Source organism: Eretmochelys imbricata, chromosome 4 (assembly GCF_965152235.1).
Source record: "Eretmochelys imbricata isolate rEreImb1 chromosome 4, rEreImb1.hap1, whole genome shotgun sequence".
NCBI lineage: Eukaryota > Metazoa > Chordata > Testudines > Cheloniidae > Eretmochelys > Eretmochelys imbricata.
Genome location: NC_135575.1, coordinates 131,012,303 through 131,020,368, shown reverse-complemented (window position 1 = coordinate 131,020,368; position 8,066 = coordinate 131,012,303).

Genomic DNA, 8,066 nt, shown 5'->3' with positions numbered 1-8,066 from the left:
GGATTTGGTCAGGTATCTTTCAGGGTTCCACGTCGCATCTCCTGGACTTCATTGCTCCAGTCCAGGCTCCTCTTTTTGTTCTGGTAGGTGTGAGAGCCGCTCTGAGAAAATTTAGCCCTTCTGTAACTTCCAGTCCCCTTTGCCATAGACACAATACAGCAATACAACAAAAAAAGAGGACAAAATCCACTTACTATGAGCGGGCTTGGCAACACCTGGTCAGCCTCAAGTCCCCATCCTCAGGTCATCAGGGACCCCTGTCAGGTGATCTGTTGCTTGGTTACCACCTACCTATCTAGAGTCTGGACTTGAAAAATTGGTTTATTGCAGCTTTGGTCACACTCTTTAGCATAACCCTTGTTCAGCCAAGGCAGGGCCTTTTCAGTTGTTGATTGTCCTCAATAACTGTCTCATTCAGAAGCAGAGAAGCAGGCACCACTTCCTAACACAAAAAGTGTGATGCAATACTACAGCAAAAGACAGCCATGAGACCTAAACCTATAGCAAGTTCTTAAAAACAGACAAACAGTGACATAGAATCATAGAATATCAGGGTTGGAAGGGACCTCAGGAGGTCATTTAGTCCAATCCCCTGCTCAAAGCAGGACCAATCCCCAACTAAATCATCCCAGCCAGGGCTTTGTCAAGCCTGACCTTAAAAACTTCTAAGGAGGGAGATTCCACCACCTCCCTAGGTAACACATTCCAGTGTTTCACTACCCTCCTAGTAAAAAAGTTTTTCCTAATATCCAAACTAGACCTCCCCCACTGCAACTTGAGACCATTACTCCTTGTCCTGTCCTCTTCTACCACTGAGAATAGTCTAGATCCCTCCTCTTTGGAACCCCCTTTCAGGTGGTTGAAAGCAGCTATCAAATCCCCCCTCATTCTTCTCTTCCGCAGACTAAACAATCGCAGTTCCCTCAGCCTCTCCTCATAAGTCATGTGTTCCAGACTCCTAATCATTTTTGTTGCCCTCTGCTGGACTCTTTCCAATTTATCCACATCCTTCTTGTAGTGTGGGGCCCAAAACAGGACACAGTACTCCAGATGAGGCCTCACCAATGTCGAATAGAGGGGAATGATCACGTCCCTCGATCTGCTGGCAATGCCCCTACATATACATCCCAAAATGCCGTTGGCCTTCTTGGCAACAAGGGCACACTGTTGACTCGTATCCAGCTTCTCGTCCACTGTAACCCTTAGGTTCTTTTCTGCAGAACTGCTGCCTAGCCATTCGGTCCCTAGTCTGTAGCGGTGCATGGGATTCTTCCGTCCTAAGTGCAGGTCTCTGCACTTGTCCTTGCTGAACCTCATCAGATTTCTTTTGGCCCAATCCTCTAATTTGTCTAGGGCCCTCTGTATCCTATCCCTATCCTCCAGTGTATCTACCTCTCCTCCCAGTTTAGTGTCATCTGCAAACTTGCTGAGGGTGCAATCCACACCATCCTCCAGATCATTAATGAAGATATTGAACAAATAGCTTATCAATTGATATCTTATCGATATCAATATCGAGAACCGACCCTTGGGGCACTCCTCTTGATATCAGCTGCCAACTAGACATGGAGCCATTGATCACTACCCGTTCAGCTCGACAATCTAGCTAGCTTTCTATCCACCTTATCATCCATTCATCCAGCCCATACTTCTTTAACTTGCTGGCAAGAATACTGTGGGAGACCGTGTCAAAAGCTTTGCTAAAGTCAAGGAACAACACGTCCACTGCTTTCCCCTGATCCACAGAGCCAGTTATCTTGTCATAAAAGGCAATTAGATTAGTCAGGCATGACTTGCCCTTGGTCTGACTGTTCCTGATCACTTTCCTCTCCTCTAAGTGCTTCAGAATTGATTCCTTGAGGACCTGCTCCATGATTTTTCCAGGGACTGAGGTGAGGCTCACTGGCCTGTAGTTCCCCGGATCCTCCTTCTTTCCTTTTTTAAAGATGGGCACTACATTAGCCTTTTTCCAGTCGTCCGGGACCTCCCCAGATCGCCATGAGTTTTCAAAGATAATGGCCAATGGCTCTGCAATCACAGCCGCCAACTCCTTTAGCACTCTCGGATGCAGCACATCCGGCCCCATGGACTTGTGCTCGTCCAGCTTTTCTAAATAGTCCCGAACCATTTCTTTCTTCACAAAGGGCTGGTCACCTCCTCCCCATGCTGTGCTACACAGTGCAGCAGTCTGGGAGCTGACCTTGTTCATTAAGACAGGCAAAAAAAGCATTGAGTTCATTAGCTTTTTCCACATCCTCTGTCACTAGGTTGCCTCCCTCATTCAGTAAGGGGCCCACACTTTCCTTGACTTTCTTCTTGTTGCTAACATACCTGAAGAAACCCTTCTTGTTACTCTTAACATCTCTTGCTAGCTGCAACTTCAGTTGTGATTTGGCCTTCCTGATTTCACTCCTGCATGCCCGAGCAATATTTTTATACTCTTCCTTGGTCATTTGTCCAATCTTCCACTTCTTGTAAGCTTCTTTTTTGTGTTTAAGATCAGCAAGGATTTCACTGTTAAGCCAAGTTGGTCGCCTGCCATATTTACTATTCTTTCTACACATCGGGATGATTTGTCCCTGTAACCTCAATAAGGATTCTTTAAAATACAGCCAGCTCTCCTGGACTCCTTTCCCCCTCATGTTATTCTCCCAGGGGATCCTGCCCATCAGTTCCCTGAGGTTGTCAAAATCTGCTTTTCTGAAGTTCTGGGTCCATATTCTGCTGCTCTCCTTTCTTCCCTGTGTTAGGATCCTGAACTCGACCATTTCATGGTCACTGCCTCCCAGGTTCCCATCCACTTTAGCTTCCCCTACTAATTCTTCTTGGTTTATGAGCAGCAGGTCAAGAAGAGCTCTGCCCCTAGTTGGTTCCTCCAGCACTTGCACCAGGAAATTGTCCCCTACACTTTTCAAAAACTTCCTGGATTGTCTGTGCACTGCTGTATTGCTCTTCCAGCAGATATCAGGGTGATTGAAGTCTCCCATAAGAACCAGGGCCTGCGATCTAGTAACTTCTGCAAGTTGCCGGAAGAAAGTCTCGTCCACCTCATCCCCCTGGTCTGGTGGTCTATAGCAGACTCCCACCACGACATCACCCTTGTTGCTCACGCTTTTAAACTTAATCCAGAGACACTCAGGTTTTTCTGCAGTTTCATACCGGAGCTCTGAGCAGTCATACTGCTCTCTTACATACAATGCAACTCCCCCACCTTTTCTGCCCTGCCTGTCCTTCCTGAACAGTTTATATCCATCCATGACAGTACTCCAGTCATGTGAGTTATCCCACCAAGTCTCTGTTATTCCAATCACATCATAATTCCTTGACTGTGCCAGGACTTCCAGTTCTCCCTGCTTGTTTCCCAGGCTTCTTGCATTTGTGTATAGGCACTTGAGATAACTTGCTGTTTGTCCTGCTTTCTTAGTATGAGGCAGTTGCCCTCCCCTTTCGCGTTCTCCTGCTCGTGCTTCTTCCCGGTATCACACATCCCCATTTACCTCAGGGCTTTGGTCTCCTTCCCCCGGTGAACCTAGTTTAAATCCCTCCTCACTAGGTTAGCCAGCCGGCTTGTGAAGATGCTCTTCCCTCTCTTCGTTAGGTGGAGCCCGTCTGTGCTTAGCACTCCTCCTTCTTGGAACACCATGCCATGGTCAAAGAATCAAAGCCTTCTCTCCAGCACCACCTGCGTAGCCATTCATTGACTTCCACAATTCGATGGTCTCTACCCAGGCCTTTTCCTTCCACGGGAAGGATCGATGAAAACACCACTTGCGCCTCATACTCCTTTATCCTTCTTCCCAGAGCCACGTAGTCCGCAGTGATCCGCCCAAGGTCATTCTTGGCAGTATCATTGGTGCCCAGGTGGAGAAGCAGGAAGGGGTAGCGATCCGAGGGCTCGATGAGTCTTGGCAGTCTCTCCGTCACATTGTGAATCCTAGCTCCTGGCAAGCAGCAGACATCTCTGTTTTCCCGGTCAGGGCGGCATATAGATGACTCAATCCCCCTGAGGAGAGAGTCCCCAACCACCACCACCCACCTCCTTCTCTTGGGAGCGGTGGTCATGGAACCCCCATCCCTAGGACAGGGCATCTCATGCCTTCCAATTGGCGGAGTCTCCTTCTGTTCCCTTCCCTCAGATGTATCATCTCGTCCACTCTCCGCATTAGTACCTGTGGAGAGAACATGAAAACAGTTACTTACTTGTATCTGCGTTGCTGGTACATGGACGCTCCCCTTTCTTCTTCTGGAGGTCACATGCTGCCAAATTTCTTCACTGTCCTCCTGTCCCCGCAGTGCAGCCTGCTCTGAATCTTCAGAACATTGTGCCCGTAGACGCATATCCTGACATCTGTCCAGGAAATCTTCAGTTTCTCTTATGCAACACAGGGTCAATACTTGTTTCTCCAGACCTTGAACCTTCTTTTCCAATATGGAGACCAGCTTGCACTTTGTACAGACAAAGTCGCTTCTGTCCTGTGGAAGAAAGACAAACATGGCACATCCAGTGCAGGTCACAACAGCTGAACACTCCCCATCCATATTACCATCCTTCTACAAGCTTCCTCAGGAGTTGTAGTAACTACTCAGAAAAGCCGGCAAGATGTAAGCCTCAGTCGACTCTCCCTGGGTGATCTCCCAGGCAAACTGCCTCTGTTAGCCTCTCTGCTGTTTGCCGCTCAGCTGGTTCTCAGCTGACTGGCTTTTTATAACAGTCAGGCCCACTCAAGGCTCACCTGGAACATAGAGTTGCTTAGAGTGAAAAATGTGATATAAAAACCTAGATAGACTAGTTTGTACAGCACCTAGCACAATAGGGGCCAGATGTCAGGAGTAAGGCCCTCAGTGCTCCTGTTCATGATGACCTAACAAGCTAGCTAGGCTGCCTGATGGACCATTCTTCTTGATTGGCTGAGGAAGCCAGGAGGCCAGTTCTTAAAACCCAGCAGCAGCAGTAGCTTGCAAGGTGCTCAACACATGTGGCCTCTCTACTTCCCTGTGCTTGTCTTTCCAAGCCCTGCTCCTGCTTTGCTCCTCCACTCCAGCCCAGATCCTGCCCTGCACCCAGCTTTGTTCTCATCCTGTTCCAGCCTTTCTCCTGACCCAGAACCAGCCCTGCTTCTGCCTTCCCTGACACCTGGTAATCCGTTTCCGATGTTCGACTCTGATTCCGACTCTATCTCTGGCATTCTTGGCTCTGACTTTGGTCCTGGCCCTCAGTTCTGATTCCTGACTCCAACTCTGTCTTGACCTTTGGCTCTGGCATCAGACTCTGACCACTAGGCGTGACTCCCGCTCTGACCACTAGGCCTGACTACCTACAACCCGGTCCGCTGACAGATTGAGCAGCCCAAAGTAAACAGAGGGGAAGTGGGCTAACAAGGGATCCAGACCTGTGGCTAGTATGGATCCCTCCCTGGCCAGAGATATGGGGGGCCTTGCAGACTCAGCAGGCCCAGGCCACTGTGATGCTGGCAGAGGTTGCTGCCCTACAGGTACAGAACTTAGTACTGTGCAGGCCGGCGTGCGGCACCACCCCCAACTCCTCCACCCGCTCCACATGAGCCAAAGACTCCCCAGCCTGATCAGTTTAATGATGATCGGGGCACATTTGGGGTTTCTTCATGCTGGCTCCTATTCCTGCTGTGCTCACGGTCGTTCCCCATGGACCAATGCAGAGTGGGCTGATTATCAGGCTGCTGACTGGGGAAGGTCTAGCCTGGGCATCCCCACTTCTAGAGAAAGCAAGCCACCTCCTCATGATCTTCGACGGCCCTAGTCATGAGTGTAGAGCCAAGACTCTGCCCTTTGGGTATTGCAGCAGGGATGTCAGCCTGTTGCTCAGTATGATGTAAAAAGAAAAGGAGTACTTGTGGCACCTTAGAGACTAACGAATTTATTTGAGCATGAGCTTTATGATGTATGATGTAGAGTTCCACCGCTTGGTAGCAGATTCTGAATGGAATGAAGTCATGTAACAGATCATTTCCGCTTTGGCTTAAATGACGACATCAAAGGCAAGCTGGTAAGAGTGGACTCCCCACTCACTCTGGATGCCTTGATTGACCTCAGCATCAAGATTGACAACCGCCTGGTGGAATGCCACCAATGAGAAGGTCAGCTTCCCGATTCCCTTGCCATCTCCGGCCCACCAACCTTGGGCACCTTCCCCATAGCCTGAACCCATGCAGTTTCACCACGTCCAGCCCCACCTCACCAACACAGAGAAAAGGCAGCGTTGGGCATCGAGGCAATGCCTGTACTGTGGAAGACCAGCACACTTTGCATCAGGCTGCCCTGCTAAGCTCCAATCTGCACCCTCGTCAGGGAAGGCCAAACCCCAGCCCCCACCTTGTCTCTTTATAATTTTATCTGTCTGACTATGTTTTTACATTAGCTCCTGTAATTACCACAGCCCCTTTCCTCTTGATTCCTCTTCTCTACTAGTTCTTCCCAATGCAAGGTTGCCCTTTTGGAGGAACTTTTTCCCAATGTGCCTTTCTGTGGCTGGCCCTTTCAATATGGCAAAGGTAAGCAGTTGCACTCCTAAAGTGACCCATTTTCCAATTTTTGCGCCATTTTGCTGCTGGCTGCATCTCCTTCTCTTCCAGATGGCAAGTACTTGTCACGTTGGTCCTCATTTTTTCCTTTCTTAATGTGGAGGAGAGGGCACATTCTCCTAGTGACCATCACCAGAAGTAATGTTGAGTTCATAGTAAAAGAGGATGATTCATAGACAGTCAAGAGGCTGAAATAACTTCACATAAAGTGTTCGTCTGGCAATTCTAAATAACACAGACAGTCACAAAAATCAAAAACTATTGGTGGCTAATTTACAAACAGAAAAAAGAATGAGCTAAATTCCTCAAATAAATTTTGCCTAGCTCTAGAGAAAAAAAAAAGATCATTAAATGTGGCACTGGTGAACATTACCAGTGAATAATGCTACTTTTTTTTTCTTTTTTCTTTTTTTTTAAGTTCAGGCTAGTGTCTTTGGTTGAGAAATTCCCCATTTGTGGGTGAGGGAGAAAGAAACATTTGTTTGCAAGTTTGTTTGTTTTTAATTGTGTCTCTTTAACATTGCAGAAAAGCTTAGAATGTCACAAACACTCTGGAGGGAGCTGGATTAGTGGGCAGAGTGCAGGTGATGCATCAAAAATGCATCATGAATTATAATATTATTATTGATGTAAGACCCCTATGGCCTGAAGTTCCAGAGGGGAAAGAGCTCTCTGCTTCCTCTATTGGTGAAAAAGGGAAAGTGCTACCACAGAGAACTTCATTTGCATAGGCTATCTATCCACAGTTCCACCAGTGACACTCAGAAAGTCACTGTAACTAACTAGAAACTTGGATTTTGTGGGGTAGTGAGCTCCCAATGAGACTTGGGGAGGTGAGGGAATTTATTTTTAAGAATCCTGGACTCTGCTCCAGGGACATCTTTGGGTGGGAGATTGTAGCAAGAGACAATGCAGACTGAGGACTTCACTGTGAGAGATGAGGGCTGAGGGGACTCTGTTGATAAAGCTGAATTGTTAAGGTGATTTAGGTGGTGATGCCTTCTGGGCAGGACTAGCAAGTAGCTCCCATGGGAATAGAGACAGACTGGCAGAAAGACACTTGGACTGCTGCTACTTGCTGATCCCAATCGTGAGTGGAGTTTGGTGAGATTGTTATTACAGAGCTATTGCCTGTGGGACATTCTCCTGGCAGGTAGAAAGGAAGCTAGATGGAAAAGTACCAAAGTTACTGGGAGAGGGGTATTTTGCTCTTTGTTTGCTTGCATAGTCTGTTGTTGTCTTTTCAGGTTGCAACCGTGTTTCCTTTTCACTGTGCAGTCCCAGAGTCTTGCGAGGGGGGAAGTTCTGCCTGTTAAGATCATGTAGGGAAGGTGTTCCATTTTCCCAGGTTTTTGGGTGGGGGCTCCTACGGGATTAGTTTTTTGGTGAGAGGGATTCTAGATATATTGAACCTGGGCTTTTTTGCTGCTAACACCAGGCAGAAGGGTTACATTCATTATTCAGTATTTACCTGTGTTGGCATGGTAATTTAAAAAGAACTTTACACCA